This window comes from Saccopteryx leptura, chromosome 5, assembly GCF_036850995.1.
Source record: "Saccopteryx leptura isolate mSacLep1 chromosome 5, mSacLep1_pri_phased_curated, whole genome shotgun sequence".
NCBI lineage: Eukaryota > Metazoa > Chordata > Mammalia > Chiroptera > Emballonuridae > Saccopteryx > Saccopteryx leptura.
The window spans coordinates 101,863,672-101,882,745 of NC_089507.1; the positions used below are offsets into that span (position 1 = coordinate 101,863,672).

The 19,074-nt window shown below is 41.6% G+C and overlaps 1 non-coding gene across 1 annotated transcript; it reads left to right on the forward strand.

The window, feature by feature from the left end:
• Window positions 1-16,788: 16,788 nt before the first annotated feature.
• On the forward strand, window positions 16,789-16,895 carry LOC136407269 (U6 spliceosomal RNA). The gene has a single exon (XR_010751826.1). It is a non-coding gene; the product is annotated as a U6 spliceosomal RNA (small nuclear RNA).
• Window positions 16,896-19,074: the final 2,179 nt, after the last annotated feature.

Genomic DNA, 19,074 nt, shown 5'->3' on the forward strand with positions numbered 1-19,074 from the left:
CCTGTGAATCAGCTAGTCAAAAGGGCAAGCAAGTGGGGAACCCATAACCTGATAAAACCACCCGACCCACCAGTGCCTTGAATTAAGCATTAAATTAAGAAAGTTATTAAAAGTAATAATAATAATAGCTGGGCTATACTGCTAGGAAGTATGTATGGGAGATGAGGAAGAGATGCCCTTGACCTCATCCACTAAAAGAATAGAAAGGATTTTTCTAAATGTGGAAGCCACCCACTGAACAAGGTGTTGAGGGACAGCAGAGAAAAGAAGCAACTTCCAATGTTGCCCAATGCAAACAAATGGAGGCAAATGCCAAGACAGTAGAGCAGAGCAGTCAAGAACAATCAAGCTTTCAAACCAGACAGGCTTGAATTAAATCCCAATTTCTTCACTTCTTATCTATGTGATCTCAGGGAAAGACACAACTTCATCAACTATAAATGTCAAGAATCATCATACCTACATCACAGAGCTAATGCTGTATATTAATAACCAGACAACTTAGCTTCATAAGAAACTTTAATTAAAATCATGTGTAACCTGACCTGTGGTGGTGCAGTGGATAAAGCATCAACCTGTAATGCTGAGTCACCAGTTCAAAACCGTAGGCTTGCCTGGTCAAGGCACTATGGGAGTTGATACTTCCGCTCCTCCACCTCTCTCTCTCTCTCTCTCTCTCTCTCTCTCTCCTCTCTAAAATGAATAAATAAATTTTAAAAACCTTAAAAAAATAATATGTGTAAAGCATTTAACTTAGTGCTGAGCAATGGCTAAGAGTTCAATAGATGGTCGACAATGACTATGATGACATAGATGTCCTCTCCAGATTTTCGCTTCTGCTTCTCTGATGAATGTTAAGCAGAGACTTCATTACTCAGAACCTCATTTTCCTCCACACACAAGGAAAAGGAAATAATTACCTCTAACCTCAATCCTACTTAAGTCTTTATTTTCCAAAGGGTTAAGAAATATAGGACAATATCTAGTTAAAAACATATATTGATCTTCAGCCTTTAAAAAAGGAAATCCTGCCATTTGAGACAACATAGATAAAACTGGAGGAAACTATGCTGACTGAAATAAGTCATACATAGAAGGAAATACTGCATGACCCCATGTATACATGGAACCTATAATAGTTGAACCCAGAGAGTGAAATGGTGGTTGCGGGAGCTGGAGCGGGGACAGGGATGAAGAGATATTGGTCAGGGGTAAAAAAAGTTCCATTATACAAGATGAGTATTATCTGGTGACTTAATGTATAGCATAGTAACTATAGGTAAAAACTGTATTTGAGATTTAAATTTGCTAAGAGAGTAAATCTTGTGTTCTTACCACACACATAGAAAAATGGAAATAGTAACTATATGAGGTGATGGTTAAGAGCTGTGAATCTGTTAATGACGCTGACTGTGGTGATATTTCACAATGAATATGTTTATCAAATCATCAAAGTGTACATCTTAAATATATCCAATTTCAATTGCCAATTATATGTTAATAAAAAAGATATTGACACAGTGTGAAGTGATATTGATGTGGGAAGCAACCCAATGGAGAATAGACACTCAGATAACTTAATCAATAAAGGAATGAGAATTTATTAAGCCAGTGGAGCATGTGGGATTTCTAGCTCCAAAACACAGGCTCCCCAAAGTTGATCTTCTTACAGGTTATATACCTTTACAGTATCTAAGCAAGCAAAGTTTCCCAGAATTCAAGGATTCAAGGAGAAGGAAGGGAAAATTTTAGTGGGGTGAACAAGGGGAAGGAGTTTTTGGATCACTGGCTATAGTTATATACAGATCTTGCTGTTCTTGCTTTGTATTGTAACTATGGAATATAGTTAATTTATCCCTGGCTGACTCGGTTACCCCAACTGGCTCTTTTCCCTTGTATTATTTTTATTTCTTCCTTCTCAGGAAGGAAAGGACCTGTCCCTCCTTCCTCATCCCCCCCTTTGAGACTTCAGAATGTCTTTTATACTGGAGTCTCACATTCTTCATAGTGGTGAGTAAAGTATACATGGCCCATGGTTTGTTGCTGTATTGTGGCCTCTATCATGTTCCTTATACTGTTCATTAATAATGACAACAAACACGGACCTATTAAGCAAATACCTAGGAATAGTAATACTGCTCCTCTTAGAGTTTTAAACCCACCAAAGGCTGAGGACCATCCCCCCAAAAGGCTACAGGATTCTATCCTTGCCAAACTTGCACGGGAACATGTGCCAGTTTTGTCATCATGTGTGACATGAATACATAGTTCACACTTGCATGGGCACTTGTGCCAGGTCCTCAGCTGCCTGTTCCTGGTCATCTATTTGCAGGCAACAATTAGTGAGATTGAATTTTCTATACACTCCTCCTTCTGCTGCTAGCAGACAATCTAGTGCTAATCTGTTTTGGTAGATAGCATTTCTTATCTGAGCTTGCTGATGTGCAAGGAGAGTTAGGGCTCTCTCAGTCTCATTGGTAATGATTTCTAAATTGCCCTCAATTGGATAATCCAGTTTAACATATAAAAGGGGGTGCGGTACCCCCAAGATTCATCCTCTGCCCAGGTGGCAGGTCCATAGTATTGGATTACCCACTCTGGGGGCTACTTATCATCTTTCCAGTCTCCTATCTAGAGTTCTCTTTTTACCCATTGTAAGGGCTGTGGAGCTTGGTAGCCAAGCAGTTCCCCTGTTTTCAGAGGCACTAGGAAAAAGGAGGGCTTTATCGTACCTATTACACAGCTTCCTTCCCAATTCTTGGGAAGATGGGTATAAGCCCTATTTCCACAGATCTAATAAAGTCCATTTGGTGCTATCCAGGCTCTAGCCCTGCCTGTGTTCTCCCAGGCTCCAGTTAGCTCAGGGAATCTGGCCAATGAATTTCTCTCTGTCTGTTTTCCCCACCACATACTTTGCTTGGAGGTGGCATTATAATACCATTGTCCAAGGCAAGTCAATTTCTTCACTGATTCAGTCAGATCTCCTCCTTCTCTGGCTAAGAGTACTGCCCTATGATAGCATGTTTTAAAATAAATTGGCTGACATCAGAGGTACGGAGGGGTCATTACATTTGGCCTAGCCTCTGTGGGAACTAGTTCCATAGCTTCCCACAGCCATCTGTTCCCCATTAGAGTTCCCCCACATATACAGCAAGAGGTGACATTTAGGGAATGGGCTATTCCCTCAGCTATTCTGAGGAACAAGTTCTTAGTTGTTGGCAGGAGTGGTGGTAGGGGTCTAATGCTTCTTCATAGAAAGACTTATATACTTGGAAGGCTCAAACCAGGTGGTTCTATATCTGTACTTGGATGATGAGTTGAGCATAGGGGTCTAGGCCAGCTCTATTAAGGCCAAGGGTTAATACCTCATTTTTCCTCCAGCGGGGGTCCAGAGGATTGGTTATAACTCACCCTAAGGGATTGCAGCCATGGCTAGTGCAATTTGACAGGGCTGTTCCTTTTCTCAAGTGTATTTCCCTTTTCTTGGAGCTATCCTTTTCCCAGGTTTCCCATAAGACACATGACCAATATACACAGCTGGTTTCACAGGTGAAACAGTGTGAGCATGTATACTTTTCTTCTACCCTGTAGCTTCTCTCCTACAGGTCCTTTCTTCATCCCATATTGCCTGGCTTATGGTTGCACATGCATAAAACCTCAGTGTAACTTGTCTGAGGTTTTCTTTAACTTTGATCTGGGCTATTGTTGGTCCTTCTATCTATTTCCCCCATCCTCCTGCTGCTATTTTTATTTCAAATATTGTTGTAGTAAGAGGATCTGTAGGATTATAATAGACATAGGGCTGGTTATCTCCTGGGTCACATACTGAATATTGAGTCTGATTATAGATACAGGTCCCTTTCTGAGTTCCCTCACACTCATAGAAGCTATAGAAAAGCAAGGTGGAGACCTTTTGGCCTTCCTTGGTGACATGAATACATAGTTAACAGTCCTCTGCCCTAGCTCCCCTCCCTCCCAGAGTCCAATTATAAGAATCCCCATGGCGAGGTTCCTCGGGCTTCAAACATGCATGGACCAGCCAGCTTCCAGTTTGCGGCTGAAGCAGGGCATGTTGTCCTTCTCAGGGTCAACTTATAAGGATTGGGAGGATCAGTCTCTGCTGTCCATGAAGGTGTCTCTGCTGGGGCCACAGGCTTCAGCCAGCTATGGTAAATCCAGGAGGTATGCCTTCTACCTTGGCAGAAGTGGAAGTGATAAGGATCATGGTGTAGGGTCCCTTCCACCTGGGTCAGAGGGAAGCTGGATTCTAATCCTTGACCCTTGGTCTCTTGGAGAAAAAGAATGGGCGGGGTCAAACAGACTGATTGGAGCTCTATCTAGCACCCACTTGGATATGGTACCAGCCACCTTGCTTAAAGCTGCTAATTGCCTATGTAGTTCTGTTTCTCCTAATTCTTGGGGAGTCCCTTGCAAACTACATAATATTGGGGGAGGCCTATTGTATAATTCTTCATAAGGTGAATACCTGGTGTTCTTGGAGGGGGTGCACTAAACCTTAAACAATATTAGAGGCAAAGTTTACACCTATTTAGGACCTGTTTCCTGACATAATTTTCTAAGCCCTAACTTCAGAGTCCTATTCATATGGTCCACCTTTCCTGAGCTCTGAGGTCTGTATGCCGTGTGAAGCTTCCAGGTAATGCCCAATGCTTGAGCTGTTCCTTGTACTAGTTTAGCCACAAATGCTTGGCTATTGTCAGAGCCTTTCTGAAGTGGCAGTCTAAACCTTGGAATTACTTCTCTAAGCAATGCCCTTGTTACTTCTCTAGCATTTTCAGTCTGGGTGGGGTAGGCTTCTTCTACCCATCCTGAGTAGGTGCATACTAATACCAACAGGTACTGGTAACCTTGACTTTTGGCATCTCAGTGAAGTCCACCTGTATATCCTCAAAGGGGGCTGCCCCATAGGACTGAATACTGGGGGGTACTGAAGGTCCTTGTTTTGCATTATTCTGATAGTAGGTTGAGCAGCGCAGGCTGACCTTTTTTGCCAAGAGAGGGATATAGAAATATCTTCCTAGGAGTTTTTCTGTCTTTTCTTGTCCCAGATGGGTGGCAGCATGCAAAGCCTGGACTACTGCTGGCCCCAGCAGGTGAGGAACAACATGTCTACCATCTGGAAATTGCATCCAGCTGTCCTTTAAGTCTTTGGCCCCTTCTCTCTCTGTCCACCTTTTCTCTCCCTCAGAATATCTGGGTGCAAGTTCCCAGGCCCATGGATGAGAAGGGCTATAGTAACTTTGTGGTAGGGCAGGGTAGAAGCCCTCTTTGCCTCTGCATCTGCTCTGGCATTTCCCTGGGCTTCTACTGTTCCTCCCTTCTGCTGTCCTTGGCAGTGGATTACTGCTACTTGTTTTGGCTTCCAGACTGCTTCCAGTAGCTGGAAAATTTCTCTTAGATATTTAAGATATTTGCCCCCAACAGTTAAGAGTCCTCTCTCTTTGTAAGTTGCCCCATGTATTTGGAAAGGGAGAAAGGCAAAACAGGAATCTGTAAAGATATTCACTCTTTTCCTTTCACTGAGCTCTAAGGCTTGAGTCAGGGCAATCAGTGCTGCCTGATGAGCAGAAGTGCCTTGGGGTAGAGGCCACGCCTCTATAGTCTCTGTTAGAGTCACTACTGCATACCCTACCTGCCTTTCTCCCCTTGAGTTGACAGAGCTGCTTCCATCCACATACAGCTCCCAGTGGGTCTCACTTAGGGGTTGATCTAGCAAGTCCTGCCGGCTGGAGTATACTGAGTCAAGTACTTCTAAGCAACTGTGCTGCGGCTTTCCCTCATTCACTGGGAGCAGTGTTGCTGGATTTAAAGTGGTATACAACTCTATTACTAGTCTTGGGTTTTCACATAATAAGCTCTGGTACTTAGTGAGGTGGGCATCAGTGAGCCAGTTATGTCCTTTGACATTCATCAGCGTCACTATTGCATGTGGCACCCACACTTTTAGGTCTTATCCTAAAGTTAGTTTGTCTGCCTCTTGTACCAGCATGGCAGTGGCTGCTAGGGCTCTCAAGCATGGTGGCTGGCCCTTTGCAACCCCGTCTAGTTGCTTGAAGAGGTAAGCTACAGGTCTAGGCCATGACCTCAAATCCTGGGTTAATACACCCACCGCTGTCTTGCTCTTCTCTGAGACATACAGCACAAAATGTTTTGCTAGGTTAGGAAGACCTAGCACTGGGGCAACTTGTAATTCCTTTTTAAGAGTCTGAAAGGCACAGCCCTGTTCTGGCCCCCAGTCCATGGTCTCCTTTTCTCTCCCCTTTGTGATTTCATAGAGGGGTTTGGCCAGTACTTCAAAGTTGGGGACCCACAAATGGCAGAATCTTACTGTACCCAGGAACTCTCTAACTTGTCTCCTCATGGTGTGGGTTGGGATGCTCTGAATAACCTGTTTTTGTTCTACCCCTAGCCTCCTTTCCCCCTGTTGGAGAATAAATCCCAAGTATTTTACTTTTCTTTGACAGATCTGGGTCTTCTTATTTGAGACCTTGTATCCATTCTTCTCTAAACGACATAAAAGCTTGTCCATTTCTTGAGCACATCCTTGCAGAGTCAGTCTATGAGCTAGCAACAAGTCATCCACATACTGAAGGAGGACACATCTGATGTCCTGTGCAGGAAACCTCTGGAGGTCCCGAACGAGGGCTCCCCCAAAGATGGTAAGGGAGTTCTTGAACTCTTGTGTGGGCCTAGTCCAGGTGTACTGCACCTTTGCCCCTGTAACCAGGTCCTCCCATTGGAAGGCAAACAGCTTCTGGCTTTCAGGAGCCAGTCTTATACTAAAGAAGGCATCTTTTAAGTCCAAGCAAGTGAACCATGAGACTTGAGCAGGGAGGAGGCTTAGGAGTGTATAAGGATTTGGTACTGTTGGATATAGTCACTGCTGCCTCGCTTACGACTGTCAAGTCCTGTACTGGTCGATAATCATTGGTTCCAGTTTTCTGACAGGGAACAAAAGGGTATTCCAGGGTGACTGGCACTGGATAATAATTTTGTACTCTTTGAGTCTTTGTAAATGTGCCTGGATCCCTTCCACAGTCTCCCTAGGAATTAGGTATTGTTTCTGGCTGACAGGCAGTGCCCCAGGTTTTAACTCTATCCATCCTGGCACTTGGTTTATTGCCAGCCTGGGTGGGGGGAGGTGTTCTTCAGCCCAGACTCCAGGGTATTTTTGAATTAGTTTTTGGCTTGGAGGCTTCCCGGACGCAGCAGCAAAAATCCTCCACTCCTCCTCTCTGGGGACAGTCAGAATTAGGACAAGCCTGGGCTTAGACATTTGTAGGTCCAGCTGGCCATTGTCAGCAAAAGATATAGTAGCCTTTAATTTGCTAAGCAGATTGCATTCTAATAAGGGCACTGGACAGTCAGGCATGTATTAAAACTGATGTATAAATTCATGACCTCCTTTGTACATTTACAGGGCAAACAGAACATCTGTTCAGCTGTGTTCCTGTAGTTCCTATAATGTCCACTCTACGGGTGAAGAGTGGTGCTACTGGCCAGGTCATCACTGAGTGTTCAGCCCCTGTATCAACCAGAAAGTCCATGTGCTGGCCCCCTACCTCCACGCAGACCATAGACTCAGTGAGGGTGCCTGAGTCCGGTCACCTTTAATCCAAGAGGGACTCCCCAGCTATGTTGAACAAGGTGCCTTCCCCTTGGGAGGCAGCTGGCAAGCACGCCTTCCCCTTGTCCCAGTTAGGACATTTATTTTTCCAGTGACTGGTTCCCCAGCAGATGGCACACTGATCACATTGCAGGGGGGGTCTACCTGATTGCCCTTTCTTGCCCTTGCCTGTCTTCTTTCCATTTTCGAACAGGGGAAATTTTTCTTTTCCCTTCTGTTGAAAGGCTGCCTTTTCTGTTATGAATTCTGCCTTTTTCGGCATTCAGTGCTCATCTCCCTTTCTACTTGTAATCTCCCTGTTCACATAGACTTTATTGGCTACTTCCAGGAGTTGGGATATATTCATTCCCACAAGCTTTCTAGTTTCTTTTTATATCTCCTGCACTCTGACTGACAAAGGCCATATTAACCATTCCTTGGTTCTCTGGACTCTCTGGGTCAAAAGGAGTATAGATTCTGTAGGTCTCACACAATCTTTCATAAAAGTCACCTGGACTTTCATCCTTCCTTCACAAAGCCTCTGCCACCATATTAGTGGCCTTCTGGCCTCCTTTCCATAGGTGTTGGAGGAGAGCCTCTCTATATCTCCTGAGCTGTCTCAAGCTCTCCTCTTCATTTGGGTTCAACTTAGGATCTTCTCCTGGCATTTGGACCTTTGCATATTCCTGGGGTTTCTAGTGCTCCTCAGGAGCATTCTCCTATAGCCATTTAGTTGCCACCTGCATTATACAGCATCTTTCTTCTGTGTTGAACAGAGTGAGGAGCAATTGATGGAAGTCTTCCCATGTAGGATTGTGGGTCTGGAATATGGATTGCATGAGATCTATTAGGTCCTAAGGCTTTTCTATATAAGAGGGAGTGTGGTGCTTCTAGTTGAGGAGGTTGGTGATGATGAAAGGTTCATACACCAGCACTCGCCAATCCACATATTCCCTTGCTCTGTTATTACTGTGTTTCTTACTTCTCTCAGAGGCATCAGCATACCAGGCATTGTTTTTGAGCATAACCTCCCAGCTGGGGGGGAGAGCCTGGGTCTGATTCTGGCAATGCAGAGGGAGTCACCTCTGGCTCAGGCTCAGGCAAGCTTATGCTGGGATCTGATATATCTGGTGATGATTGTCCTGAGTCAGTGGCAGTCTCTGGGGTGGACAGAGAGTCAGGTATAGATAGGTAGAGCCTCACTGGTACATAAAGTGGAGGAGCCAGAGTTTCTGCTTCTTCTGGTTTACTAAGAATTAAACTTTCTGGCTTTGGCTGCTGCAACAGCTCTCTGGGTCTGGTGGAATGCTTCCCTGCCTTAGCTACTAACTCTGTAGAAGCCTGACCTCTAAGCCAAGTGGATGGGTGCAAAACTAGTGTAAGTCAAGTATCTATGTAGGGGAACTGGTCACGGTGGCCTGGATCTCTAGTGACTACCTGCCACACCTTCTGTACAAGAGACTTATCCAAGCTTCCTTCTGGTGACCAACCTACCCTAAAAGTGGGCCATTCTAATTCACACAAGGCCCTCAATTTCCCTGGGGACATAGTAACCCTATAATCTCCTAAGAACACTTTCTTAAAATACTTGACCATTGTGACTAAAGGAGTGGGTTTTCCCTGTGAACCTCTCATACTTCCCATGACAGACAACAGTCATGCCACAAGAAGGAATTGGGGAAGGAGAGGGGAAACTTGGAAGGGACACCACTTGCTTCAGTCCATCACCAGTTGCTCCCCTCGCGGGAATGGCGGGCCCTCTTGGCTTATGGCAAGCTGATATAAACTGTCAGCATGCAATTCTGCCTCTGAGCTATATGAGACACCCTCCGGAACTGCAGTTTGGGACCCAACACTCACTTCAGCCCTGTGGGAAAGAGTCAGCACCCTCTCCTGGTTTTCGTCTCATTCACTCCACACTCACTCTCTTTCACACAACCTCCCACACACCAGTGGAGGGTGATGAGCCACAGCTACTAACCCCATGGGGTCTGTTCCCCACAACCTGTGGAAGGTGACAAGTCTGTGGGGACCACTCCCCACAACCAGTGGAGAGTGCACAGTCGCTGCTCCTAACTTATGGAGAGTGATTAGTGACTCTCCGGAGGGTGATCAGGCCTTCCTTCTGTCCAGTAGGGCAGGACCTCAGCTAGTTACCCTTGCCCAGTATGCCTTACCATGCTTCAGACATGCCTCTGTTCTGTTCCTTTATCTGAATCATGCTGGGACTAGCAGATGGGAAATCCCCTTTCTGCCTTGTGAGGTGTCCACATGGGAATATTCCCAGTGCTCACTCAGCAGGCATGTCTACAGGACGGTTTAAGGGCTCCCCAGTAGGGAACCTGAAGTCCACTAAATGTGGGTGTCTCTCCTCCTTGCTTCCCAGCCAATGGCCCAAAATCTGTTGCAGGAAGTGACCTGACAGAGAATATACACTCAGATAACTTAATAAATAAAGAAAGGAGAATTTATTAAGCCAGTGAAGCACATGGGACTTGTAGCTCCAAAACACGGGCTCCACGAAGTTGATCTTCTTACAGATTATACACCTTTACAGTATCTAAGCAATGGGCATGTGATTTCTTTGTTTAAGGTTTCCCTGGACTCAAGGAGAGTGGGGGGGAAGTTTCAGTAAGGTAAACAAGGGGAAGGGGTTTCTAGATCACTGGCTATAGTTACATACAGATCTTACTCTTCTTGCTTTGTATTGTAACTATGGGATATAGTTAATTTATCACTGGCTGACTCGGTTACCCAACTGGCTCTTTTCCCTTGTATTTTTTTTCATTTCTTCTTTCTCAAGGAAGAGAGGTCTTGCCCCTCCTTCCTCACTATCAGCATTCTTGCCTTTCTGTAACTTCTACCAACAAGACGTGAATCCCAATGAGCCAACAGAACAAGAATCACAGCAGATGTGAAGGATGCTGGAGCTGGAGAGAAATGGTTAAACAGTAAGAATGCTTGCCTGATGAAACACATTTCTGGAGGGGGAATAAACATCTCAATAAAAAGATATAAGAGCATTTAAAGAAATTGAAGAAAATCACAAAAAGACTACCAGGGGCTTACCTAAAACCATGCTTTGAATTATTAAATTTATCATATGAATTAAAGAAGAAGATGGTCATTTACTATTGAAACCAAGTGTAAGAAATGTGGCAAAAAAAAAAAAAACAGAAGGAAAAATATATAAGATGAAAATCAAAGGAAAAAGAGAATATACTGTTTGAGAGAAAATATTTTCCTCTACCCTTCTCAGTTTATCTGGTTGGTATAAGAAGTAAATTGACAGGAGACCCATTTACAAGAGAAAATTAAATTTGATTTTGTAGACATGGAGGCTCCATAAGAATATGAGGCCTTCAGGCAATCGGCCACTGAGGTTTCTATCCCATTCTGAGCTAGGGAGAGATGGGCAGAAATCTGGTACTTCGAAAGGAAAGAAGGCTATTTGTGGAGAGATGGAAAAAGAAAATGTTAGTGAACAAATGTTTGCCATATCTCGCACAAAGGGAGTCAGAGAGAGATGGCAGGAAACAGGTCTTGCCGAGTTCTCCCAGTTTACCACACATAGCTTGTATTTTTTGCAGATATCTCTGGCTATTGCTCTACTCTGGGAGTAGGCTCTTTATATAAATTCTTTTAGGCAATTAAAGAGGAGGTAGAAAGAAAAACTTTTGCCTAAGCCTTGTTTCTTAAAAAGAATCAGCCTAAACTAATAATCCTCATGCCATAGAAACACATTTTGGGGTGGCAAATTTTGCTCCCTTACAGTATTAAAATGACAGGAGACCTAATAGTTGACAAATAGGACTTCCAAATGAAGAAAAAGAAACATTATGGGGGAATCACAGGGACTGAATTTACTCTCTGGCCTTAAGCAACTGGGAAACCAAACAAAATACATGACCTGTACTATAGACAGTAGCTAACAGGGCTGCCAGTTTCACCTGAAGATATTCCTGATAAGACTTTAGATTACTATTAAATCTCAACCATGCCCACTCTAGGGCACAGATTGTCTTTATATTCTGTATGACAAATGGAAGTTCACCTGTGTACTGAAGCACACTCGTGAGCCCAAGGAAAACTACACATGTGAAACTGTTTCAATTGCAGACTGAATATGTCACTTTTCCCAGAGAGCATTATTTTTACCTGAAAGACCAACTGACAAACTATGGTTGGTTATTAAAACATGGGTAACTGGCAGACATTTTCTCATGTGAGGAAGTCAACTAACAATATCTGTTGCAAATGATAAAGTTTGAGCTTTCAAGAGAAAACTATAGTTTGGAAAACTTGTATAAGCCACTAAGAGCTACTCTAGAAGATTGTCTAATGTAACTATATAGTTCTATACTGATGAATGAAATCAAAGAGATAGCTAAAAATTTCCTACAAAGAAAACTTTACACCCAAGATAGCTTTATCTGTGAATTCTACCAAATATTTGAAGACAAATTAATATAGTTTATATGCAAACTCTTCCAGAAAATAAAAGAAAACACATTCCTACTCATTTTATGAGCCCATTATGTTGTTACCAAAGCCAGACAAAGATATCACAAGGAAAAAAGAAACTACAGAGCTTCCCATTAAGATGGCAGAGTAGATAAATGCAGTACTCTTATTGTCCCATGTATGGCCAGGGGCCTCCATTGTGGCCATTCACATGCAGGTTTTCATTGAATTTGGACAGACAGTAAAGAAATGGTGGAGTCAGAGCATGGTGAGCCATTCTGTTATTGGTGTCTCACCAAGATAGGCAAGCCACAAGAAAAGTCAAGGGAAAAGCAGAAAACCTGCTTTTCCCATAGAGGGTAAAGGATCAGGGAGGCTTCTGCAATGCTGATAGCAGGAACTGAGAAAGTGAGAGCCCCTGGTCTGCTTCATTTTATACTGTATAAAATTAAAGCCTTTAAGCCAATATACAAATAAGAAAGTCTCTGATACAAAGCCACTTATCTGAGGCATAATGGGATTCCTATTAAGAGGAATCCACCTCCTATCATGCAATAATCAAGGGTATGGGGAAAAGCTTAATTTTTTAAAATTTTATTTTATTTATTTATTTACTTATTTTATATTTTATTTATCCATTTTAGAGAGAGAGAACAGAGAGAGAGAGAGAGAGAGAGAGAGAGAAGGGGGAGGAGCAGAAAGCATCAACTCCAATATGTGCCTTGACCAGGGAAGCCCAGGGTTTCAAACCAGCAACCTCAGCATTCCAGGTCAACACTTTTCCCACTGCATCACCGCAGGTCAGGCTGGGAAAAACTTAGTTTTGAGAAGACCTTAGTATTAGAAAGGAGGGAACTAAGCCTTAGGCTATAATGACTTTGCTAGCTTACAGCCTGTCTCCCAAACCCAAAGCAAGCAAACATATCCATCATATTTATAAACTTATTTAATCAATATCCCAGAACAAGATTATAATTACAATTAAACTACAGAAAAACCATCATTGAGAACTACCTAAAATCTAGCTGGACAGAAGTACTATAACTAAGGGTTTATAGAAGAAGCCACATCAAGGCTAGTAGGAGGGGGGAAGACTCAGAGCAGGCTGGTTCCACACCCATATGTGGTGTTTAAAAATTAGGAGGGATATCTCAACCATGGAGGTTCCTGCTGAGTAATAAAAGATCCCAGACCCAAACCAGATTCCCCAGCCCTGGACTCCAATGTCAAGAAGAGAAATCCCTGTAACTTCTAACTGTAAAAAATAGCAGAGATTGCATCTAAGTGAGACAAAGGGCTACTGGAGTCCCAGGCATTCCTTTTAAAGGAATGTCACCTGGAATTTCTTAAACATATTTATACAAAGCTCCAATGCTGGGAGCAGCCCAAAAGATTCCAGAGACACATGAAGAAGAACTGTATTGTCTAGATTTGGTGCAAGGGCTGGAGGGGCAGCTTTATCCCAGAAAAGTGCTGGCAAAAGTCATTGTCTCTTTGCTGAACACCCTCACTTAAGGCAGAGGCAGGCATCATATCTGAGTCTCCATCAACTTAACACTGTTTTCCCCACCTTGCTGATTCCCTGAGACCCCACTCCACCCAACATGCATGCCCACCCAAGCTGCTTCCCCTAGTTTTTCCATCCAAATGACTTTTACTGGCTCATGCTGCAGACTTCCCAAATTCTCTCAAAGGTTCACAAAACTCAAACAAGTAGCATCTGGCTTTGGTGAGACCCAAACATACTGCTAAGTGGACCTGGACCCAAAATTAAGGGTAGCTGATGGACTCAATTTGCAACTTGGCTTCTCCCAGATACTTCCAAAACAAGCACAAGTAGCAGCCATTTGCAATTCACTTTGTAGGTCATGTTGGGTGGCCCTGGGCAGGGCACAGGTGCTGACCTTGGCCTGCACCTCCAAGGAGGCCAAGTACCAGCTTAGCCAGTGACCAGCTTCAGACCATGCCAGAGCACCACTAAGCTTCTGCCTAGAGTGACACAATCAAGGAGTGGAGTCAGAGGGCACCAGAGCCCTGCTGGAGTGAGTTCTGCTTCATTGGGTCAGCCTCTACACAGCAAATCCTCTGCTGTGGTTGTGGCCAGTCCTCATAGAAAATCAGCCCTGGGAATCAATCCTTCCCACTGATTTGCCAACAACAATCAAGTCTCAATTACAACAGGAAGATACACTCAGCCCACACAGGGAAGGAGCGCCCAACTCAGGTGACACCTGGAAGGCTGTGCCAATGGGCCTTACAAGACACCTACTACAAGGCCATCCTGCTAAGATGAGAAGATGTAGATCTACCTATTGCATAAAAACAGACACAGAGAGGCAGCCAAAAAGAAAGAACAGGAGAAATCTCCAGAAAAAGAACTACCAGTAAACAATAGAAGCAAGCAAACTACTAAATACAAAGTCCAAAACAATGGTTATAAGGATGCCTAAGGAACTTAGTAATAACTTCAACAGCATGAAAAAGGAATAGAAACCATAAAAAAAACTAGTAAGAAATGAAGAATACAATAAGTTAAATAAAGAATGCACTACAAGGAATCAACATCAGATTAAATGAAACAGAAAATCAGGTCAGCAATTTGGAAGACAAGGTGGCAGAACAGCAAATAACAAAAGACAATTTAAAAAATGAGGATAGTTTAAAGGATTCCTGATGCAACATCAAGTGTAACAACATTCACATTATAAGACCAGGGGCTTCTGCCATCATGGCCATTCACATGCAGGTTCTCATTGAATTGGGACAGATGGCAAAGAAACAGCAGAGCCAAAGGATGGTGAGTCATTCTGTTTATTGGTGTCTCACCAGGACAGGCAAGCCACAGAAAAACCAAGGTAAAATCAGAAACCTACTTTTCCTGTGAAGAGCAAAACATCAGAGAGGAAAAAAATATCCCACCTCACCTTTTAGTGGTGGGGGCAGAATTTCTGTTCTCCTTCTGCTCTCTCCTTTCAAAACTTTCTGCCATGAAAACCTCTCCTCCAGCAAACATTAGCAAAACAATGGCTCTTTCAAAGCAGGAAAGTAATTTGCAATTTCACAGACCACATATACTTGGCACTGCCCAGCCCCCAATGCAAACTCTAAGCAAGCAAAAATAAAAATCATATTTTACAACTTATTTGACCAATACACATTATAAGGGTACGAGAAGGAGACGATAGAGAGTGAAGGACAGAGAAAGTATTTGAAGAAATAAAGATGGAAAACTTCCCTAATCAGGTGAAGAAAAAATACAAACAATTCCAGAAAGTGCAGAGAGTCTGAAACAAGATGAACCCAAAGATGCTTACATCAAGTTACATCATAATTAAAATGACAAAAGTTAAAAACAAAATGAGAATCTTAAAAGCAGAAACAGAAAAGCAGTTAGTTTCCTACAAGGGAGCTCCCAACAGAAACATTTTAGGCCAGAAGGGATTAGCATGAAATATTCAAAGTGATGAAAAGCAAAGACCTACACCAAGATTACTCTACCCAGCAAAGCTATCATTTAGAATTGAAGGGCAATTAAAGAACTTCCCATACCAGAAAAAGCTAAAGGAGTTTAACACCACCAAAGCAGTATTACAAGAAATGTTAAAGGGTCTTCTTTGAAAGAAGAAGAAAAAATACAACATATGAATAAAATGGCAATAAATACATATCTATCAACAACTATCTTAAATTCAAATAAATTAAATGCTCCAATCAGGAGCATTTATATCTATATTATATCAGGAGATATGGGGGTTGGGGGTACTTGATGGATAAAAAAAACAAGACCTTCACATATGTTTTCTACAAAAGACTCACTTCAGACACAGATTGAAGGTAAGGGGATGGAAAAGATATTTTTAAAAATAAAAATTTTTTTTTAAAAAGCTGGAATAACAATACATACCAAACAAAATTGACTTTAAAACAAAAGATATAAGAGGAGACAAAGAAAAACCTAGCAATTCCACTTCTGGGTAGTTATCCAAAGAAACTCAAAACACTAAAAATCAAAAGGACACATGCATTTATGTGCTCACTGCAGTATTATATACACAATGAAATAAAACTCAGCCATAAAAAGAATGTAATCTTGCCATCTGCAACAATGTGGATGGACCTAGATGGTATTCTGCTGAGTGAAATCAGTCATATGGAGAAAAATAAAAGCCATATGACTTTACTTATGTGTGGGATCTAAAACACAAAATAAACAAGCAGAGGAACACGAACACTCAGCCGAGAATGTGTGCCTTGGGTGACGCAAATATTTTTTGCCACTCTGCATGTCTGCAAATGATAACAAACAAACAAACTCCACAAATATTGATTCTGGAATTAAAAATTAATCAGAGCAACTAAGAAAATTTGCAAATACAGAATCAGTGAGTAATGAGAATAGACTGCAATGATTGAAGAAAAATGTCCATGAGGTGAAGAAAACCTGAGGCTACAATTTAAAGGATTCATTGAATCCTAGTTTAGATTGATGAGAAAAGACACATCTGAGCATATCCTAAGAAAGTTCTTAAGTAATAATGATCAAGAGAGAAACTTGAAAACTTCCTGAAAAAGAATAAGTTACCAATTGGGAGAAACCTAACTTGCCTTGGACTTTTCACCTGCTCCCCAATAAGCTACAATATTGCTGCTGAAATTGTAGAGCACCCAATGGGAACTTCTTAGAAATACAGACTCTCGTGCTCACTTCAGCAGCACATATACTAAAATTGGAACAATACAGAGAAGATTAGCATGGCCCCTAGGCAAGGATGACATGCAAATTCGTGAAGCGTTCCATATTTTTTGAAAAAACCACCACAGAAGCACATGAGATAAAAAAGATAGCAACAGAGGAAAGATGTATGGAATACAACCAAATAAAAACAAAAGATAGAAAAACGAAAGAGAAGAATCAAACAAGACACAAAACTAACAGAAAGCAAGATATAAAATGGCAATAGGGAACTCACAAGTATCAATAATTACACTAAATGTAAACGGATTAAACTCACCAATAAAAAGGCACAGAGTAGCAGAATGGATTAAAAAAGAAAATCCAACTGTATGCTGCCTACAGGAAACTCATCTAAGTAACAAGGATAAAAACAAATTCAAAGTGAAAGGCTGGAAAACAATACTCTAAGCAAATAACATCCAAAAAAAAGCAGGTGTAGCAATACTCATATCTGATAATGCTGACTACAAGACAGCAAGCTTACTCAGAGACAAAAATGGCCATTTCATAATGGCTAAGGGGACACTGAATCAAGAAGACATAACAATTCTTAATATATATGCACCAAACCAAGGAGCACCAAAATATATAAGACAGCTACTTATTGATCTTAAAACAAAAACTGACAAAAATACAATCATACTTGGAGACCTCAATACACTGCTGACGGCTCTAAATCGGTCATCCAAACAGAGAATCAACAAAGACATAGTGGCCTTAAACAAAACACTAGAGCACCTGGATATGATAGACATCTACAGAACATTTCATCCCAAAGTGACTGAGTATACATTTTTCTCCAGTGTACATGGATCATTCTCAAGAATTGACCATATGTTGGGCCACAAAAACAACATCAGCAAATTCAGAAAAAGCGAAGTTGTACCAAGCATATTTTCTGATCATAAAGCCTTGAAACTAGAATTCAACTGCAAAAAAGAGGGGGAAAAACCCACAAAAATGTGGAAACTAAACAACATACTTCTAAAAAATGAATGGGTCAAAGAAGAAATAAGTGCAGAGATCAAAAGATATATACAGACAAATGAAAATGAAAATACGACATATCAGAATCTATGGGATGCAGCAAAAGCAGTGATAAGAGGGAAGTTCATATCACTTCAGGCATATATGAACAAACAAGAGAGAGCCCAAGTGAACCACTTAACTTCCCACCTTAAGGAACTAGAAAAAGAAGAACAAAGACAACCCAAAACCAGCCGAAGAAAGGAGATAATAAAAATCAGAGCAGAAATAAATGAATTAGAGAACAGAAAAACTATAGAAAAAATTAATAGAACAAGGAGCTGGTTCTTTGAAAAGATCAACAAAATTGACAAACCCTTGGCAAGACTTACCAAGGAAAAAAGAGAAAGAACTCATATAAACAAAATCCAAAATGAAAGAGGAGAAATCACCACGGACACCGTAGATATACAAAGAATTATTGTAGAATACTATGAAAAACTTTATGCCACTAAATTCAACAACCTAGAAGAAATGGATAAATTCCTAGAACAATACAACCTTCCTAGACTGAGTCAAGAAGAAGCAGAAAGCCTAAACAGACCTATCAGTAGAGAAGAAATTAAAACACCATTAAAAATCTCCCCAAAAATAAAAGTCCAGGCCCCGACGGCTATACCAGTGAATTTTATCAAACATTCAAAGAAGACTTGGTTCCTATTCTACTCAAAGTCTTCCAAAAAATTGAAGAAGAAGCAATACTTCCAAACACATTTTATGAGGCCAACATAACCCTCATACCAAAACCAGGCAAGGATGGCACAAAAAAAGAAAACTACAGACCAATATCTCTAATGAATACAGATGCTAAAATACTAAACAAAATACTAGCAAATCGAATACAACAATATATTAAAAAAATAATACATCATGATCATCAAGTGGGATTCATCCCAGAATCTCAAGGATGGTTCAACATACGTAAAACGGTTAACGTAATACACCATATCAACAAAACAAAGAACAAAAACCACATGATCTTATCAATAGACGCAGAAAAGGCTTTCGATAAAATACAACACAATTTTATGTTTAAGACTCTCAACAAAATGGGTATAGAAGGAAAATATCTCAACATGATAAAGGCCATATATGATAAACCATCAGCTAACATCATATTAAATGGCACAAAACTGAAGGCTTTTCCCCTTAAATCAGGAACAAGACAGGGTTGTCCACTCTCTCCACTCTTATTTAATGTGATACTAGAGGTTCTAGCCAG